This window comes from Hakea prostrata, chromosome 6 (assembly GCF_041222555.1).
Source record: "Hakea prostrata isolate BN-2017 chromosome 6, UWA_Hpros_2, whole genome shotgun sequence".
In the NCBI taxonomy this organism is placed as follows: Eukaryota; Viridiplantae; Streptophyta; class Magnoliopsida; order Proteales; family Proteaceae; genus Hakea; species Hakea prostrata.
In genome coordinates, this window is record NC_142605.1 from 7,576,499 (window position 1) to 7,599,036 (window position 22,538).

The 22,538-nt window shown below is 37.4% G+C and overlaps 1 pseudogene across 2 annotated transcripts; it reads right to left on the reverse strand.

Moving 5' to 3' along the window:
* Positions 1-7,376: 7,376 nt before the first annotated feature.
* On the reverse strand, positions 7,377-21,933 carry LOC149012188 (uncharacterized; annotated as a pseudogene). 2 transcript variants are annotated; one of them, XR_016173932.1, is made up of 2 exons: positions 20,935-21,933; positions 7,377-8,166 (listed from the first exon to the last, which is right to left on the reverse strand). The product of XR_016173932.1 is annotated as an uncharacterized LOC149012188, transcript variant X2 (transcript). The 2 variants fall into 2 exon arrangements; XR_016173931.1 differs by having other exon boundaries at positions 7,381-8,197.
* Positions 21,934-22,538: the final 605 nt, after the last annotated feature.

The following is a 22,538-nucleotide window of genomic DNA, read 5'->3' on the forward strand; positions in this document are numbered from 1 at the left end:
GAAACCAATGGTCATTGACTGGAAAGCCTTTTAAGTATGTATGTGTGTATTATTCTTGGGATGGTAGTTTAGGGAGTTGAAAAGAATATACTGAAGTAGCACATGCAAAGAAACAATAGGAAATGAAATAATTTGTTAATGCCTTTGCCTCCCTCATTTGAGGTTGATCAACAACTAACATCCATTCTCCTTCGTGCATTCATCCTAATTGCTTTGCCGAACAGAAGTCAGCTCCGCCAAACATATGAAGCCCACCTCATTCAGACACTGGTAGAGTATTGGAACTCCATACAAACATGTGAAGCTCTTTGGCATCGTGACTAGTCACTTTACTTTGCACCTGGAACTTCATTTGAATTCAAAGCTAAAAAAGATTTGGCTTTCAACTATTAAGCTACATCTTTACCTAAAATCTGTTTTGGTTGTTGATTGATTTGCACATCGTTGATGGGAAGGAATTTGTAAGGTTTAGTGTCCCCATACAACCTATTATGAATCTAATAAAATCTTCTCTTTTTTTTTTTTGGCGAACAAAAATATGAAATTTCCACAGAAAAACTCCCTCTTACAGTGGTCATTAGCTGTAATAGGAAAAACTTTAAGTGTTTATCTCTAAAACTTATTTCTTTTGCGTGTTAGTAACCATTATTGTCAATCTTTAGACTTTTGTTGAAGTAAAAGAAAAGGAGAAGGAAGAGGAATTGAAGGAAACGAACCTGGGAGTTATGCTAGGGTAGCCCTGAATTTTCTCCATTTGCAAATTGTAGTTTGTATATTTCATCATCTTGTTCCTTGCGACAATGTCACCAAATAGGATATCATTTTAATTTCTCAATAGTTGTCTCATTACATTTGAAACCCACATGCCATGAGATCTTGCACTGGAAATAGAAGAGTTTCTTAAGTCCAAACAATTTGTTCTTATTACAATGTCCAGCTCCGACCATCAAACTCGTTCAGGACTTTCATCGAGTAGTCGATGAATGGGCTATATGTGTACAAGCTTTTGATTTTAACAGACCAAACTATAAGAAAGAATGAGCAAAGAAGGTGGTGCCATGATAAAAGCCTAGGAATTAAACATTTGTTAGGAAATCACAAATGGTTGTTCAAAGGCGAGCAATGAGCTTTTCCACAACAACAATGTCAGTAGGCCATGTTAATGATGGAGGTGTACCACGCAGTGGAGTGACGGCCATGGCAAATACTTCTTCTTCTTTTTTCTTGGTAAATATGACCATGAGAAATATTCATTGACCAATGAATGCATGTACGTTGGAGAATGGTGAAGAGGCAAAATCATGCGAAAGAAATACGGTTGGTTGGCCTTTGGGGATTAGTTATAAAGATGAATTCAAGAGCAGGTTCAGAGGCACAAATTCATGACCTTTTTTTTCGAATTTGGATTTCAATAAGAACGTCAATCCTATGGTGAAATAGTTAATGCTGTTATTGAGATTTTAAATTGTTAATACAGTAACTAACCAAAATATTTTTTATGCATTGAAAAATGGTTAAATTTGTAACTATATTAATTGGAAGATGGACAATTAGGAAATAAAGGGGGAAATAGAAAATTTAATGAGATAGTGGAGAGAGTAACGGATTTTATTCAAACGTTTAAAAATTTTAAGTGTTGGAAAATGGTTAAAACCGATTGAGTTTCAAACTTGAGAATTTTATGTGTTGGAAATTTTAATGGTTAATTTTATTTTATTTTCAAACGGAATTTTGCATTTTATGTGTTGGACATCACAAATTACATTGAACATGCAAAATATTATTGGAAGTATAAAATAAGAATTACAATTTTGGACACAATTAACTATATCAATGTAGTTAGGGAAGGAGACTATTTTGGGAAGCAAAATGTAGCCATGACTTTTGAATTCATGCTTTTTTATTGGACTAGTAATAGTAAAAGTGACACGTGCAAATGCACGTTGTATTTATCAATCATCATGTATTGGCCATGGAAGTTGAATGGCATATGCATAAGTGAACCTGTTAACAATGGGTAAGGTTGGGATATTCAGGTTGGCCTCAATTTATTTTGGACTCTCTACTTTGTGGTGAAGTTCATTGGTGCAAATGGCTGTGCTTATCCTCACAAGTGCCGAATCATCAACAAGATTAGGCGGAGATGTTCTTGCACAATTATTATTGAAAAGATGCACAAACGAAGTGGATCAACAAAAAAAGTAGTGGAACAAAGACTCATAGACTAATTAGCCTAAATGAACAAAGAAATGGAGAGATGAAATCTAAAGAGATGAACCTAACAAGTTGAAATGAGGAGTGGTTGCAAGCATAGGGTATATGTGTAAATGGGAAGGGGTTTTATTGAAAACTAAAATGTAAGCATTGTCCCTCAATTCATGATTTTATATTAGTAGTATGATTCGATAGAAAAATGCAGAGAACAATTTTCTAATGGTAATCGATCTTTAATCCTCTCTTTTTTTCCCTAGTGCAAGAGATGCCTTATGTAATAGAACTCTAACAACTAATCAACAATGGGCCTGAAACTCCCCTCAAGTGGAGGCCCTTGTGGGTTTGTAAAGCCCTCCAAATATAAATTGACTCTAATCACCCGATGTAAAGATATGCACAAGTCTTGAAATTAAAAGGTAGAATTTTAGAATTAGGAAGTATAGATTGCATAGAATCGAACAATCCGTTTCACTACCGAATTAATGTTGAAGGAAGATAAATATACCTAGCTAAAATCCAAATACCAATAGCAAATATATGGTCACCCCACAATTTAGCTACTTCTTCAGAGTCACGCTGTTACTTATAAAGAAACTGAACCAACTATTCTTCTCACTTCCATTTAGGTCTAACTAAATAAGTTCTACACAAACGGGTATTTAATCATTAAGTACAAGTCAACTCACTAGACCTTAGCTCAGCCATGAGTGGATAATTGTCATACCTTCCAAAGGGAACTCAAGAAAAAACATAAGCAAAACTATTTTAGCCTAGTCACCAAGAAAATTAGGAGAGAAAAAAAAGGGTTAAAACAACAAACAAACGGAGAATTGCATAATTGAAACTGTGACCTAGATGCTTATTCATTACGATTTAGAACCCACAAACGACTTAGGGATGCCATTTCCATGGTTCAATAGAGCATGGACAAAGCACCAACACCAGCTGTCTCAAGAATGGTGCTGCTTCCTATTATAATTCCTGCAGGCATTTCTATTTTTCATAAACTCTTGCAGGTTGTTGACTATTGTCTCAATAGCTAGAACTCTCAGCAACACCTTCAATTTTCTTTTAATCTAGAGACATGGAGAATGATAGATAGAGTTCCCTCATATCCCATCTCAGAGCAGGCCCAAAAGCAATTCCAAATATCAAATGAATGTGGGCTACCTAGCCCTGCAGAGACAAAACCAAGTGATTAAAATGTAAACCGAAGTACCTAACAAAAGATAAGATTAAATCATATAAGCATGAAAAGAAAATAATTGTTGAATCATAGAAGAGGAAACTTAATTATATTACCTCTAACCAAATCTTTGACCAAAACAAAACAACAATCTCAACTATTATTACAGATTTAAGTGGATCACCAGATAAAACAGAAATTAGACTAACCTCTAATGTTTAGATAGATAAGCAAGAAGCTGAAAAAGCATAACTATATAAGCATCGCAGCACACACTTACACATTTTAAAAGAAAACCAAAAACTAAATTAAGAAGATAACAAAAACCAATTTGGGATAACAATCGCTCAGATGGATGAAGCCTAACAGGAGAAAAGTGTAACAATTTTAGCTAGACTATCTAATTGAAACGTGAATGATAAAATACATAGCTAGAAGAGAACAAAACCAGATTACAGTGATGGAAAAATAAACAAAAATGGCATACCCATCCTCACTGAGGACATTGTGAGGGCCCTTTGGGTGAGAGACACCAAGCTGAAGTTGTAGAGGTCATGAAGGTGAAAAAGCTTAGTTCGCATACTGGTGAGATCATGTTGAAAGAATCTCCTCCTAGTACGAGATGAAGAGAATGCAGGTGAGGAGATTGTCTTGAATTGCCATTAACGAATGATTAAGAGATGGAAGATGAACCTAGAAACATTGCCAGAGTATTTGAAAATGCAAGGGATTATTTTCTTCTCATCCTTCCTTAGATGTACTACCATGTCTAATCCCACTACCAGGTAATTTGCCTAGGAAATCTAGATGGTTGGTGAATTGCTTAAAAGCACAGGAAAGACGAACGCAATCACATTCCAATTCTAATTAATGTGTGATGAGTCCCTTCTTTTGACAGGGCTTTTCCTTCCCTCTTGTTGTTCTTTTGCACTACTCCATCCAATGGTTCCTAAGGATAGGTCACACCACATGCTACGCTTTCGCTAAAGGAAAATCCGTCAATTGGATGCACACTTCTTGCTTATAAGAAGATCTCAAAAGAATATCAACCGTGGTCCATGTAATGCTTCTCTTGGTAAGTTAAGAAAACTCTTGGGTCATCCCTAAACCTCCCTTTCTTAAGACCCAAACTTTAAATAGTCCATTTCACACAAAAAGGAAGACTTGTCCACACAATACTAAGCTTCTAATCCTGTCCTAAACACCCCCCCCCACCCCCAAGAAAGTGCACCCCCAAGAAAGTGCACATGAGGTCTAATTCTTCTCATCTTGGATCACATGTTCAGATGTCCTTGATTCTATGCTTCAATCACCATATAAAATACATCAAAGACAAACCCTGGTTCTAGTCGGAGCATTTTTTTTTTAACTAGTCCTTTCAGGTTCCCCTCGACTAATTTATCATTATCTTTGTCTTTCATTCATGAGTGGTGATCAGCCAGTTGTGAATAAAAATCTACTTTCAAAGACTTTACTCCTATTCAAGAGTATCTTGGATATGCTAAGGTTTTATATGGACTATATCTGATCCCGTTTCTCTCCTTGTCAGGTTACTGAAGTGCCAAAGCAAAAGTGTGACCGAAGCAAGCTAGGTTCATAGACTAAATACAATTACACTGGTAAAGATCTGTAAAACAAAAATGAAGATGCAAGAACTTGTACAAGGAATTAGTCAGCAGTGGTTCTCCTTTTTCCTACTTATATATCTACTTTTTGAGTTTCTTCTTCGTCTAATGAATGTAACAATGATGGATCATTAAATCTAGGAATGTCATTCCTGTTTTGATTGATTATCTAATTCGAAGACGTAATTTGAATTGTGTACCAAATTGAGTGAATATCTTAGTACAAACTGGACAAATAGGAAAAGGTTAATAAATAAATAACCAAAAACCCTGGAACTGCCAATTCAACAGAAAAAAAAAAACTATCATTTAAATGGAATTACATGAAATAACGAAATTAAATGCACGTCATTCAGAACTAAAAACGAATCCTTTAAAATTCGAAGCCCAATTGTCTACCACTACCAGCACATGCGATTAAACATTTTCCTACTGGCATGAATTCTTGAATAATCAAAATAAACTAAATCGCGAATGATCAAAATCGTTAGAGATAATTTGGAACACTAACCTGGTTGTTAATTGGTTCATCAAAATCTTTCACCTCTGAAATCCTCCAAAGCAGTTTTGTGAATCTTTTAACAATTACGGGGAAACAAAAAGACAGATCCATAGTCCGCGAGGAAGAAAACGAACAGAGCTCTAATTGGGGAAAGTGGTGAAATGTGATGCGGCGTTACAGCAGTATGCACAAGAGTTATAGCGCAAACTGGGAAATCAAAGGAAGGTATCGTTACATTCCTAATTTACATTAAACAATTTTATTAAATAAATTCACTAAAAACACCGAAGAATTGGAACATTACATGATCAAAGAGAGAAGACTAACACCATGATGTTAAGAGTTACATCATTTAAGATAAATAAAGGAACTTTGTAAATAAATTCACGAGAAAGTTTAAAGTGTTTACCTGGGAGGAAAAGAAAACAACAAAGAAGGCGAGCTCTTCAAAGTATCAGGTTGCGAGCTTTTGTGGAGAGGAACAAAGAGAAGAAAATGATGAGAGAGGAAGAGGATTCGTTTAAGGGGAGAATTGGAGACATTAATTACCCATGGTTTATCGTGGAAGGACAGAGTAGTACGGAACGGGTGCGTTTATCGTAGTTGGTCTCTTGAAACCATTCATATATGTGATTTTTTGGTTAAATTAAATGTTTTTAATTCAGTTTTTTCTTCCTTCATTAATTAATTCAAAAAATTTCAAAAAATTTAATTGACCATTATAGACATCATTTATTACTAATACAAAAATCTAATTGATTGAATACATACGGGTATTTGAGGAAACGAAATGTAACAGTGTGTCTTGAGTTCATACTTTTATAATAGTAGTATGATATGATAATATGATATGAAATGATAGTATGATATGATTGGAAAGTATAAAATGAGAATTTATAATTTTAGACACAAATAACTATATCAATGTAATTAGAGAAGGAGGCTATTTTGGGAAGCAAAATGTAGCCATGACTTTTGCATTCATGCTTTTATAACAGTAATATGATAGTATAATATTGTAATTTATTTTGGATAGAAATCTTTTAAAATATGACTCTGAAGAAGGATGGTATGACAACTTTTCATTGCATAATCCACAAGCAAAACATTGAATAAATTTTATAATTTAATGCGTATCATCTGTTTTTTTACCATGCCAAACGAACCCTTTAGTTTTTCATTATCACTATAAACCTTCAAAATATCCCAATACCCTACATTCCCAACACCCTATTTTCCGTCAAACAAACATGGCCTACCCACTACTTTCCATTTGGTGGCACTTTTCGATCTCACACATCAAAATAAACATGCGAAGATTTCATCCAACTTGAAGAAACCAGATATAACCACATACCAACCTGAACCAAAGAAACCAAATATCAACGAAAAACCAACAATGGTTGAGAGAGAGAGGGCAGGGGTAAGCGCTTATACAGTTTGTTTGGCACTCATCCTGAAAGAAACTAAGGCTGCATTTGTTTGCTGGAATAAAAGTGGAGTGGGAAAAAAATGGTGAGAAAATTCTTGAAAAAAAATGTAAATTTCTTACTTTTCCATTAAATTCCAAAATTGTAGATTGTTTGGTTGAGTGAGGGTGAAAAAGTAAGTAAGAGACAAGTTTCCTTGAATCTAGTGATGTAACAGCCTAACTTTCTCACCCAAACCATTTTAAAACCCTACAAATTTGGTAGAATTTTATGAAAAAGTTTAGAAAAGTAAAAGTGAAACCCACCAGTATCACTTTTCCACAAAATCTTTTCTTTTCCTTTTCTTTCCTTTCATTCTCACTCACCCCCATTACACATAGAGCCCACTTTTTTCCACTTATTTCCCACATGTTTAGAAGTAGGTTCTTATTGAAACCCTTACTCACAGACTCCATTAAGGAGATTCACGGAAACTTATTTACCATAAGAAATTGGGAGAAATGTTAAATAGGGGGCAGGCAATGTGGTGATTTCCAACTGGAACAAGCTTGATGAAATTGGACAAAAGCAGCAAAGAACGACGGGAAAGACAGTGTCAACCAAGGATTTGAGATGGGATTTGGAAATACATAAGGTTCATCTTAAGTTTAATGGATTCAGTAAGCACATGCTCAAAACAACCGTCAATATTTATCAAAGCCACATCCGACACTAGGCAGCACAAGCAAGCAGCACTAACTAGGGCACAAGCAAGCAGCACTAACTAGGACACAATATACTTGCACCATCCAAGTCAATACAGCCTATAAGAATGAGCAGAACTTTCCGAAGTCGGATACATTGTAGATGAATTGAGTACATTGTTTCCTCGAAACAGCCAGTGTCATACCTACTATTTTTCTGTATATGTTGTTGGGAGTCTAAAAACATAGAGAAAGGAGTTTGATAAATTGCACAGTAGCCATGAAGAACAGAGTGCTAATAACATCCATATTGATGATAACATTTGTAGTTACCTGCTATCTATGACTAATGCACTGTTGTAAGGTATGTTGCCAAAAACTGGCTCAAATTTACTTGTTGAAGAACAAAAACTATCCCAAAATACATTCTTACGTGAATCCTAACAATCATCGAAATTGACATCCACTAGATAGTTGCAATATTCACACCTGCATTTGACCTTCAGAGTCCACTACACGAACAACCCTGAACAAAGTACACAACCAAAATGATCCATCTGACCAAAACGAATCAGCAAAGCATTAGTACATTACTCCAAGAAACCCTATTGGGCGAAAAATCAGAGAAAGATTACAACTACTAAACATAAAAATCATTCACTCCAACTTTATAATTAATTCAATTCATTCTTGCTGCATTTAAAATATCATTAAAATTTTGATGGAAGATGGGAACATAAAATCTTCGACAAGATAACACCAGAAAGATAAGATGTTCCTTTGTTCCATTTTGCTATTGAAACACGAAATAATAGTCACTGCACCAATACATATGCCCAGCCATACATCCAAGAAGAGCATACTCATGGCCTTCAAAAGGGAGTTAATTGATCACAAGGGTCAAGACACCCCGAGTAATTTTTACTGCCAAAGAAAATAGATCTTGCATAGTAATTAAGAATATTTTTCTAATGTCTTTCAAAAGGGAATTAATTGGTTGGCAACCATTAACTCCAAGAACGCCATTCTCCTGGCTTTCGAAGGGGAGTTAAGAGGCCAAAAGGGCCAAGACATGGGGAGTAACTGTTACTGCAAAAAATATATATCTTTAATTGACAGCTTTCTCATGTCTTTCCAAAAGGGAGTTGCTCAGTCACCAGGGCCAAAACACAGTAACTTTACTGTCTACAAAAAGCGAGATAAAAAATGAAAAATCTGTCTTAGCAATTAACAACATTTTGACAGTACAGCTCGGCCACAACTTTGCAGTGAAAACAAAAATACATACACAAACAACATTCAATAACTAAATCACCAGCCTGGCACATTATTTCTAGTCTTACTATTAAAACCAACCACTAGATAAAGATATCTTCTCATCAGAACTCTCATGCCAGCAGCATATTTTCATAACTTCCATTGTTGAAGCCATACCAAAACTATCTATTTCACTCTACAACTGCTGTGACACCTCTTTGACACCTCTTTGAAGTGTTCCCCTCTTTATGGTTATTCTCTCTCTCTCTAACTAATGAGGATCACCGTCTTTCCAACCTCTAGTGCATTTGTTGCCTTTTTCACTTGACGATAATACATCTGGTGTGATGCTGGAAGCAGTGATCTAAGTCACCCTATTGTTTCTCACCATTGTCTTACTCTCCACCCGGCCCATTAAGCTGAATGATACAGATTACTTTGGTTCTCTGCATCTCTTCTTATGACTCAGTGCTAATCATTTTCTCGGTGTATGTTAATGGAAACATCTCTATGCCAATAAAAACCCAAACAAGGATAACTAGTTAGCAGAAAAAGCCCTAGTAATGTCACTCCTTTCTAACTCCACAGATTCATCCATTAGTAACAGTTTCGGCTCTCTTGTTCAGTCAAGGACCAATAACTATGCCTAGAATATATGAAATTTGTCAAAAAGCTCAGTAAACTAAACAGAAAGGATATTTTTGTGCCTGCTTACTCTTACTGTCATGACATCATTATGGCAGAGCAATTGGACTTCTACCAGCCAGCCATCATGACTAGCCCAGTTGATGCTGCTACATATGCAAAGGAATGTGAAATGGATCAAGGGTATGCATTCCTCACCACCCTTAATCCAGAGTATGATTATATATGTATTCCAACACTCAACAGGAGTGCCTGCAGCACCTGAAGTCTGCAATATGCTTCAACATGAGGATCACCACCTGATGTGAACAAGGGCCCACCCCCTGGCCAAAAACCTGGTGTGAGGCCCAAGGCCACTCCAAGGTGTCACACCTAGGGCTGACCGAACCCTGAAAAGGGCATTTTGGTCATTTTGCCAGTCCTAATTTGCTGCCAAGTTTAATTTCAGAATTTTAGTTTTAATTTTTAAAGTCCAATCATGTTCTGAAGTCTTAGTTTGAGTCGGTAGTCAAGTTCTTGAGTCCTAAAAAGTCTTTCTTTTAAGTAGTAATCCTATAGATAATTAGGTGTTTTATTTCAAAACAGAGTTCTTTTTATCTCTGTGGTTGATATTTAGTTATAAAGGGTGTCCTTAAGGAAACCCTAGTTAAGTTGGTTTTTAAATCATAGTTGAGTCTCAAATTAGAGTTAGATTCTTTCTTTCTTGATATAAGGCTATGAATAAACCATTCAATCATTGTAAAATTCAGTCTTCCTTGAATAAAGATTAAAGAAAACTTGTGGGAAACAAACAGATTTTGGTTCTCTCACGAGGACCATGGCGGATTTTAGTCTTGATTCAATTTGCAGCAACCAATCCTCAAGAACCAACAGCCTTCATCTTCAATAGTAGGCATACCAAGTACCAACCAACCCAGCCCCTTCCCCCACCTCCAGCCCCCATCACAGCCCTCCCCTTCCCCTTCTCTCTTTTGCACTCCTAGTAGGGCTGCAACAGGCCGCTGGGCCGGGCTTTTCCGATCCCAATCCCAGCCCTATACATTTTTGGCTAAGCCCATCCCACCCTAACCCTAATTTAGGGCCTAGAATTCTTGTCCTTGACCCTGAGCCCTACACAGTCAAGTCCATTCCCGCCCTAATTGTCCCTGATTGGGCTGAGTCGGGGCAGTGGCCCTGGCCCTGATTGGCCTTGACCCTGTCCCTAATTGGGTTGGGCCAGCCTTGAACCCTAACCCAACCCGGCCTACCCTGACTTTAATATTTAAGAAACAAAATGAGGAATTTGTAATGTATTGAAATTGAACCCAAGACCTCTCGCATGAGAAATAATTTTCTTACCAACTAACCAACGTTGCATTGATGCTATAATTATATTTTCAATAAAACTTAATCAAACTAAACTAATATAGGGTTGATCATTTTTGTAACCCTTTGACCAAAATAATGGAACATTTTTGTAACCCAAGCTCGCCTTCAAGTTGAAAAATCAGGTTGATATTGGGCCGAGCTCAGGGCAGGTTTGGGCCAAAGTGGGTCTACAGGGTTTTATTGACACCCCTATTGTCTGTGATCAAGTTTGAATCATGCAATAACAAAATGAGGAATTTGTAACGTATTGAAATTGAACCCAAGACCTCTCGCATGAGAAATAATTTTCTTACCAACTAACCAACGTTGAAATGATGCTATAATTATATTTTCAATAAAACTTAATCAAACTAAACTAATATAGGGTTGATCATTTTTGTAACCCTTTGACCAAAATAATGGAACATTTTTGTAACCCAAGCTCGCCCTTCAAGTTGAAAAATTAGGTTGATATTGGGCCGAGCTCAGGGCAGGTTTGGGCCAAAGTGGGTCTACAGGGTTTTATTGACACCCCTATTGTCTGTGATCAAGTTTGAATCATGCAATAATTAATATGCATAATTGCTATTAATTTTGAATCTAACATTTTATTCAATTTAAACCATCTAATATATAAAAATATTGGTCTATTATTAACGTATTATATAAAAAGAGACTAACAAATACAATGTGATGTTAATGTTTAGAGTTTTACACTTTTCACTATTCTTAAAATATGCCTAATCAATAATTCAATATATAAGACACTAAGACAATAAAAAACTCATAAATCTCTACCCAAAAAAGTCTTAAAAGGAGTTGAAAAGGGAGTTTTCCATATAATATATACACGATATATATAAATTATTAGTGGCATTTCGCAATTTGTCTTTCAATATCACTGTACCATAAAACAAATCAAAATATCAATAGCACCCCTAGTAATCCCTACTAACATAATACATTTTAAAAGACAAAAACTAGTCTAATAATATAAAGTATTTATTATACCTTGTTAATTAAAACCCAATTATTTTTGCGTAGAGAAAGTAGAAACATAAATAACATTTAACTTAGAACATATGCTAGTATAATTTTATTATTTCAAAATGATTTTTTCAAATAATACCAATAATTGCAATTCCATATTGAAAAATAAGATTCTTATAAAAAAAGAACTAGAAATTCCATTTTACCAATGATTTATTAGTCAATTTATTACAAGTTGTCATGTTCATTTGACTGATTCATTAATAAAAAAGATATACAATAGATATTAGAGATTTCGCATCATCAAACGCCGAGGCGTCATCTTTTATCAACAATTAATATGTTTAATCATATTGTCATATAAATAATATTAATCTATAGATCACATCAGTCAAATTTCTCTTAAGAACCTTCTATTTTAAAAGTTTACTTAGATGTTCAAAATTAGGATCATAAATTAGAATTTTGATTCTAAAACGCCCAAATTAAATTGGATTAGAATTTTTAATTATAAGACAATAATTATTTACATATATATATTTAATAAGAATGTAGGATGTAACAAATGATTTAGTCTAATTTTTCATTTATGACCAAAAAACGAAAAGTCTTGTCTTCATCATAATCATAACATATTAAAATTGAAAAAGTAAATCATTTATGTTAAAAAATGACACCGCCAAACAATACAAATATAAGTGGACTCACTGGATCATAATAACATAGATGCTAGATCAATGTTGGTATAAAACTTAATATTATGATGAAAGTTAGGAGTAGGGCCAAAATTAGGGCTAGGACGAGGGACAAAATCAGGATCAGAATCAGAGCAAAACAGTAATCCCAGGGCCACAATATTTTAGCCTTGACCCACACCTAGGGCCAAAATCTTGAGCCCAAGCCTTATTCAGGCTCAAGGCGGGTCAGGGCCACCAGGGCTTAACTTGCACCCCTAGCTCCTAGGAAATCCCCACTTCATTGCCCTCTCCCCCACCCCTGCCAGCACCCTAGAACGCCTCCCCTACCCCCTGCGAGACACCCCAGGCCCTCTCCAACTTCTCTTCTACCTTGCAGCTCCCCCATTCGCAATCTTTTCCCTCCCAGCTCTCTCTCTCCCCCCCCCCCCCTCTTTTCTTGCGGCATATAAAAAAACAGAAAAGAAAGAAGAAAGAAAAGATAAGAAAAGAAAGAGAAAATAGAATTGAAAGATTTGTCCAAGAGCTTCACAAACTCCATTCCCAAACCCCAAAAAGATTTATCCACAACCCTTACCATACCAATCGCAAACTCCTATTGCCTTTCCAAATAATTTTAGGTAAAGATTGATCACCCCACCTCTTCCCAAATAATTTTGTTAAAACCTAATCATTCCTAAGACCCTCCCATAAATTCTATAGAAATCTACAAACATCTCAAAACCATCCCATAGGGATCCAATTAAACCCTAATTTCCCCTATTTCCCAAATTATTCCAACCCATTCACTTTGTGATTTTCTTATCTGCTGGTTTGGTTGAGAGATTATGGGCAAACCCTTAATCTTAGGAAATTCATCTAAGAAACCCTAACCCTAAAATTGGGTTCACATCACCACCATTATGGCTGACCCAATTGATTCTGCTACATTTGCAAAAGAATGTAAAATGGTAAGAATGTATGCTTCCTCACTAGCCGTAATCCAGAGTACAATCAGACACGCATTCAAATGCTCTACTGGAGTACCTTTACTACTTAGCTCTCCAACAATTTTGGTCGCATAGGCACCATGACAACTATGCTATTACATTTCCTCAGTTTGGTCTTGCTACAGTACCACAGACTACTTTGGTTCAGTTAGCAAGGCTATGATGTAGGTCCGATGTTGTTGTACATCTCCTTGATAAGACAAAGTATGATGCACACTGTCTCCAAAACCTTGAGCATGCAATGCTTTTCAGAATTTCAATAAAATATGATACGTAATAGAGGAATCAAAAGTTGCAAAAGTTAACAAAAACAACTAGAAACTACAACAAAGGGAGCCCATGGGCTGGTTTGATATGATTTCGATTTTACTTCTTGGGGTTATAAATTGAAATATAGATCTTTGGTCTGATGTTTTTGCCTCATTTACATGATACTGAAATCAAGTCAATATGAAATTGTGAAATACGTAAGGACTGGAATTTCTTCCACTTTGAATTGAAAAACTGTCTCCAATCTATTTTGTGCAAGACTTTAAACAGCACATGTTCCCAATAGCTCCAAACATGAGCACCCATGTAAATTCACTTAAAAATCATCATGACGACTCATTCTTGCAAGTTATGAAGATGCAGAAGGGTTTCATTGTTTCCAAAAGGTGTGAATTGCAGGCTAACGTAGGGGGTTCCACGCAAGACTGCTACCAGTGTGATGGAACATAAGGCAAGCCTCCCGCAACACTGGAAATATCTCGATATGGATCGGAACCCAGTTCCAGTAAATAAATATAAGAACATTGACTTAGATCTGGGAAGGTTGTTCCATGAAGTTTACAGTACAAAGTACGGAATCAACTAATGAGACTACAGAATCTGGACTTTGTTAGATAACATTCACGAGACCCAACAGGATTTTGAGATAAGCGACAAGATATCTCTGGGAGGGAATCTTCTGTCTGTTACTTCTCTCAACCTCTACATATGTATTTCTTTTGTTAGTTCTCCCCTAAATAAATCTCAAAAGGTTCAGTAGCATCTCTCCTACTTCTCTTGTCTTCTTCTCTTCTCCATTAATTGCCTATGTAATTACATGGTATAAAGCCATCTGAATACAGTTCAGGCTCTTGCTAAGCTCTCTATCTTTCCTCCTTTATTTTTGCCTTTATTTTCCCCTCTTTGCATCATGGTCTCTACCTAGTCCTATAAGGCTCAAGACTACAAGATGGGGGTGATTGTTCAACCCAATGCTCGTGGTTGAAGATTATTTTAGGTGTGGTTTTTTCGAGAGTAGCAAGTCTGCATTTCACACAAAAAAGCAGATATTGCTTTTGTGGTTTCTGGATATTTGGAAATGGCAATCAAAGGATATTGATGTTTCTCTCAAGTGGAAATCGACTTTGGCTATGGTAGTGATCAATTGTCAGTAGTTCATTTACAGTGTTTTTCTAATATTTTTCTGTGGATTTTCTGGCTGTTATTACAGCAACTTTTGGTGGAAGATCTGAGGCTGATTTCAGCTAATACTTTTAGATTTTGTTTCCATGTTTCCACAAGAATTTTCAGCTACTTTTTGGTACTCCTAATTTCTTTCTGCTACTATGGTAATGAATAGAAAGCACTGCAGTAACTGAGCTTGTACCCTCTTATTCTTCTTCGACTAAAATTATTGAAAAGAAGCTCAACGGAGTTAAAATTTTGAGCGGTAGCACAAGAGTATTGAACTTACACTGACTGGTGAGGACCAACAGATTCTCATGACGGGATACATTCCTACAGAGAATTCGATGTTTGACTCAAATAGAGAACCACACTGTAGACTTGGTTACTCCATAGTTGTCAAAGCATTGCCTACACGGCACTTACGCATTCAGGTGCTGGTGCCTAGGTGACGCCATGTCAGTGTCGCCTCCCCAAAAGAAATAATCCAGCTAGAAAGGAGTTGTGGGACTAAACGGAGGTGCCATGTCCTAGATGAAATAATCCAACTAAAAATATACTCAAAAGGAATTCAACAGAACTGAGAGAAAGGGGCTATCAATCACCCATTACTTTGCTGATTTATGGCATCTATATGAAGACTTGAATGCCCTTCTGATGTAACCAAATTCTAGGGCTAGGGTTCTGCAATTGTTTCCCTAGAATTAGGGTTACCCCAGAATCCGATCCTCTTGAGACCAGCAAAATAATTACCAAATCTAGAAATGGGATGGATAAATTTGTTAAATTTAGGTTTTCGATTAATATGGGTTGGGGGTTTGGGGAGGTTAGTGTTTTAAAAGTTAAGGGTTGGTTTGTGATGGATCAGAGTAGTAACAAATCCATATGGAGGTTTTGAGATAGTTAGGGTCTTAAGAAATCACTAACGGATGGGTTTGAGGTAACTAGGGTTCTTGGGAAGGTCTCTTGGGATCTTGGTAGTTTCTTCGGCACTCTCATGATCACTTTTCTTTTCCTTCGTCTTTCTTTATTTTCTCTCTTTTCTTTCCTTTCTGGTTTCCGATCTGCCGCAAGAAAGAAAGAGAAAACGATGAGAGGTAGAATGAAAGAAGGGGGAGGTGCTGCAAGGTCAAGGGGAGGGTGGGGGGTGCTGTCTAGGGTTGCCACAGGGGTGAGGGAACAGCCTAGGAGAGATAGGAGGGGTGGGAAGGGGCCGTTAGGGCAGCCGTAGGGATGAGAACTGGGAGGGAGTGTTTGCGCAAGGAAGGCGAGGGGAGGGAGATGGTGTCGAGCGGAGGGGATGGGGCTGCTGTACTTGTGGAAGCTGCTGAATTGTTGAATTGATGTTGGAACTCGAAGAAGATACCCAACCGTGACCCTCCTATTCAATCCCCTCAATAATCTGATTTCTATTTAATAACGCCCATTTACCATGAGGTAGGTGGATTTTTATAGCCTTACAGTTGGAGGGAAGGACTTAGACTCTAAACTGGAAAATAAAGACAGGCTCAAATGAGGAATCCTTTATAGACTAATATCCCCCTTGCAACCAATTAAATAACAACCACAAATAAAGAAACTGACTTGCATAAAAGTACATAATTATCCAAAAGGATAATTACTTTAAAATATGTTCCTAGTGGCACTCCAACTCTAACTAGGACTCCCTTAACTGACTAAAACAACAAATAAAATCAGACTTGGACTCATAAAGATAAAATAAAATTACCGGAATAAAAATAATTAACTAAATAGGGTGCAAAAATGAACAAATTGTCCTAGGGGGTTTTGGCCAGCCCCTTGTTGCACCACTTGTGTTGGGCCTTGGGGGCCATATTAGAGTTTTGGCCAAGGGAAGATTTCATGCTTACATCACCTTCTCCCTATACCATATGATGTGAAACAGATGCAACTTCAAAGAGATCACCTAGCGATTATGGGATTTTCGAGTGGCCTTGGACAAGAATATGAACCTAGTCATTCTCAGATTCTAGGGAGTAAGAGTGTTGCATCCCTCGCTAATGCATTTGCTTGGGTTCTTCGTGTCGCACGCAAGACCTCCTGTGATTACTCCTACTATTGATACTGCAACTCTTCTCCGACGAACTGGATGCAATTTTGAAAGCCATGGGATGATGGTGTTCATGGGACTAATTCTGTTCACCAGACCAATTGTGTTGATACGCCAGACCAAAGGATCCCTTCTGTCTTTACTTCTCCCTACCCCTAATTACATGCAAGGTATGCAAGTTCGCTGAAATTCGGTGAAACATCGCCGAATTTCGGGAGTTTCGGTGGCTGGCGAACCGAAACAGCCACTGAAATCCGAATTTACATATATCACCAGAAAATCGACAATTTTTTGGTGATTCGGCGAAATACTGGTGAATATCGCCAGTTCTCCATTAAAAATGCAAATTTGTGTTCGACGTTACCCATCTTAAGTTACGAACTTGCTTACCTTGCTTATGCCGCAGCCTATGTGGAAGTAGACGATGGTTGTGGTGCACAACATTACCGGAAAATGAATTGCAGCGGCGATCTGTTCCTACTGACCCCATCAGACTCCTACAAGGTCCGGCAATCGACTACAAGAAGCAAAAATGGTGATATTGGATCCAGCGATGTCCACATGTACGATGCTTCAGCCCCACCATGATTTTGTAAAGTCTGAGATTCAATCAGTTGTGAACTTGTGATGCCACCAATGAGTGAACTTCCGTGAAGAAGATGAACAGATGAACTTTAGAGTTAAGATGAGTTTTTACTTTTTAGTTATTTTGACATTTTAGGTTGTGCAATTGAGCCACACACGTGGCTCATGGAGAACCATGGAATTGTAAAAGTAAAAAGGTAAAAAATATTAAACCTAAACATGAGTATTGAGTGACTGAAGTTTTGCAGAATTGCAAGGATATTTCATGATTTTCATGTTACTTTATTAATTTTTTAAATTTTACTTTGCAGGTATGTAACGTGTGTCAGTATGTTAATGTCCTATATGATATATCAATTTGCAAAATTGCAGCCCAGGTTTATATCGGCGAGATTTCGCCGGTTCGCCTGGTTCGCTAGGTAGCAAACCGGCGAACTCGGGCAAAATTCCGTACCTTGATTACATGTTTCATTATTCTCTTAAAATCTCAAAAGGTTATGTTTCATGATTCTCTTAAAATCTCAAAAGGTTCAGCAGCAGCACCTCTCCCCTTCCAACAACACCCTCACCCGTACCCCTTTCCAACCCTGTCGCCCCTCTCTCTTCCCCAAGTCTGAAAACAGAAAGAACAGAAAGAATAGAAAGAATAGAAAGAATAGAAAGAATAGAAAGAATAGAAAGAATAGAAAGAATAGAAAGAATAGAAAGAATAGAAAGAATAGAAAGAATAGAAAGAAAAGAAAGAAAAGAAAGAAAAGAAAGAAAAGAAAGAAGAAAGAAAATAAAAGAAGAAAAGAAAGAAAACGGAAGTTCCCAAAAGACTGCCCAAAATCCATTTTCAAATTCAATTCTATTTTGAAACCCTAAATTTTCCCAAATGATCCTTTTCACTTTCTGGTCCAAATCTCACAACCCATGCCATCCCAAGATTCATCCTAAATATTTGCATGAACAACCACAGATTTCCTAGGCATCTTTGATACATCCCGTATTTCTTCGTTACATCCCATATTGATATCCTATTATCAACTACACCATGCCATCTTAGGTTTTGTTAGAACCCTAACCCTTCCCATATTTCTCAACCCAAATTTAACCATACCATCAATTCCATTCTGATTAATTGCTGGAATATTCTGGGCAAACCCTAAATTTTAGGGAATCTTTCCAGAATCCCTAACACTAAAATTGGGTTTATATCAATCTAGCTTGATATTACCAGAACTTCAATGGAATATTCAACTCTTAAGACTTTCTCTGACCAAAGTGAACATAAACAAATAATTGTGCAGCAACACACAAATCAAAGCACTCAAACTTGAAGGGATATAATCTATTAACCATCCATAGTGTATTATAACTGATGAGGGGCTATTTATAACCTTACATAAGAAGTCCAAGTAAAATTAGGACATGGGAACTTACTTAAACTAGGACATCAGCTAACCTAATTCTAATTGACTAAGCAAGCCTGATAGTGGTGGACTGCCTTTATACAAATTAAAAGTTGGAAAATAAAACTGACATTTAAGAATGAAAAAAAAAAGAAAAGAAAAAGTGCAGCAATCTAAATGACCTTGCTATCCATAGCTTAAAGTTGAGCAGAATCACTAAACTATCACTCGAAGTACTAACATTGGAAGAAAAAAACTACGTACAGAAAAACAATAATGACTTTTACTACTGCTGTCCTGCAAGCCTAGAGGCTCCACTAGGCTTCCAAGGGCAGGGCAAAAAATCCAAATACTCTGGTTGGGGGCTGGATCTACACCACTACTGCTCAGAAACTATACCATAAACAGCAGAAGAAGAGTTTCTTTTTTTCTTTTTTTGTGTGTTTAAGTGCAGAGAGTGGGGTTGGGGGCTGGGGATTGGGTAATTCCTGTTTATGACGCAAGAAATTGCTTTGCAATGTAGTGAAATGATTGAAGTTACTAACCATGAAGCAGAATATCATTATCAAAGTACTGCACTACGATAATTGAAGGTTTGTCTAAAATACATTAGCAGCTGAAGCCAGTCGCATCTTTTTTTAATGACTAACACCCCCCCCCCAAAAAAAATAAATAAAGACGAATAGAGGAATGGAACAAAAAGTGATGCACAAGAGTGCTGGGTTGTGTTGACTGGTCACAGGAAAAAGAGTAAGTGACTGGAACATCAAAATAAATTGCAGAAAGGAGAGCATGAATGTTGGTGAAGACATGTGAGGGGAGGGGTAATGAAATGACCAGGAACTTGCTGGGGTGTTTAGGAAAAAAGGTGCAGCACTGCAATGGCAATGGCAAGTGTAATAGTGTAACGTTTCATGCAAGGTTATTGAAGATGCAACTTCCGGAAACCAAGGGGAAAATCTGTTCAGTGACTTTTTTAAGGACTTATGGGAATACTCAACTCTTAGACTTTCCAAGTCGACATAAACCAATACTAGCAGCAACAACACACACATAAAAGCACTCAAGGCTTGAGGGGAAGTAATCTATTAACCGTCCGTAGTGTATTCTAATTGATGGGGGGCTACTTCGTCCTACATAAGAAGGCCTAGTGAAATTAGGACTTGCAAACTTACTTAACTAGGACATCAGCTACCTAATTCTAGTTGACCATGCAAGCCTGATGGTGGAATGCCTTTATATGAAATCAAAGAAGGAAAATAAAAGTGACAAAAAAAAATTAGAAACAATCTAAATGACCTTGCTATCCCAAGCTTAAAGTCGAGCAGAATTACTAAACTACCACTGAAATTTAAAAGTGAGAGAGAGAGAGAGAGAGAGAGGGAGAGAGAAACAAAACAAACACTAAATAATAATAATGTCTTTTACTACTGCTGTTCTGCAGGCCTAGGGGGCTTCACTAGGGCGTGCAAGGGCAGGGCAACAAATCCAAGTGCTCTAGTTGGGGGGACTGGATCTACCCCACTACTGCTTAGCAACTATACAATAAACAGCAGAAGAGTTCTCTTTTATCTTTTCTTTCTCTCTTTTTTTAAAATAAATTTCTCACTCCCCTCTACTTAGACTCTAAACTCTCTTACTCAAATTTGTCGATTTCTTTCTTTTAAGTTGAGCAGATTCACATTGTTTGGTTCAAGCCTGTTACTTGAACCACCTAACAATCAGATGCAGCAACAGCTACCATAGACATGAATCAACATCTAAATCTTTAATAAGAACTGCCGGGAGAATTATTCAAAGTTATTGGCTTATTGCTAATATATTTCATCCAGAATGAAGACAGCCTAAGAAACTACAGATACCAAATTGGACAAAAAAATCACATACCGAATCATTGTTGATGCTGATTCTGTTGTTGTTGCTGACTATTCGGTGGTGGGGGCATACCAGGCCGTGGTGGACCATATATCGGAATAGCACCACCAGGCGGAGGTGGCATTCCTGGCCTTGGAGGGGGTGGACCTGGCATACCTGGCCGTTGAGGCATAAGTCCTCTCATCATTTGAGGCGGAGGCATCATTGGCCTCTGCCCAAACTGCGGTGGTGGCACTGGAAATGGCTGAGGTGGGCCAGTGTTCGGCCTAGGAGGGTATTGGGACTGTCCCTGTGGTGGTGGTGGTGGGCCTCTAACCAGCGGTTGTGGAGGCTGCCCAGGGAACCCAGGCATCTGTCCAGGCGGACGAATCACCGGAGCCTGTGGATACGTCATTGGCGGTGCTGATAGCTGCGGCGGCCGTGAAATCTGAGGTTGCATCATATTGGGAGCCGGTCCACCAACACCACGAACAGGGCCAGCAAGCCCAGGTTGAGCTTGTACAAGTGGTGCAGTCGGGATTCCACGGCCTGCGGCACGTCCTAGGCCGGGACCAGCCATGGCAGCAGCACCAACTGCTTTAGCTCTGGATTCCTCAGGAGGAGGAGGGCCTTCAACAGTCATGGATACAATCTCTTCCCCACGGAGAAGAATAAAACCAAGAGTACGTCGTTCCTCACGTTGTTCTTCGTTCTTCTTACCTTTTGTAGGTGGGAGCTTACGAAACTCCTCGCAGTCGCCGAGAGCGAGATTCATGTGCCGATCAAAAGCCATGAATTTCCCAACTAGTTGACGCCCATCTTGAATCGTTACTCGCATTCTGTAATTTATAAACTGAAGCATCTTCGAACTTTTTGACATCGACATTGTTGCTTACTTCTATGATTCTTCCGGTTGACACTGAAAAATAAGAAAACTTGGGCAGCTTTGAAGAGGGTTTTAGGTTTTCTGTGAGCTGAAGATAGAGACGCGAACAGACCAAAAACAAAATATAGACACGACTGCGAAGGGTTTCCACAAAAACATAAAACAGGGTTTTATTTAACAAGCACCTGAAATTAAAAATAATTAGTATTGACTCCTTCTACTATAGTTTTTTTTGTTTTTGGTAAATACTCCTACTATAATTATTATAGTTTAATTACTAAAAGCACCTTAATTTTTATGAAATTAATGTTATTTAATCTTTTCTAATCATAATTAAAAGCATGGAACTTTAGTTAGGTAAAATTCGGCGATAAAATGCGGGGCTCATGGGAATTTTTCATTAATTATCCTTTGAATTTATCTGATTTTCTCTCTCCTCACCCACATCCAGATATTCTCTCTCCTAGTTCTAGGTGTTTTGGCCATATTTTCGTCCGATCTTCAACATAAAACGGCAGTACTCACTTCACTCTTGACGAGTATAGCATTATTCGCGACGATCAAGCGAGATTTCACACAAATATGGGTGTTTTTCATCTGAGAGATAAACTGTTCTTCACTAAACTGTTTTTTTTTAAATGCATGCCATAATATTGTTGGATGGGTATGAAATTAATGTATGTTGAATACAATAGGCTGATCTACAAACTCACGGAGTCGAAATTTTTTTCACTAAGTAATTTTATTTATT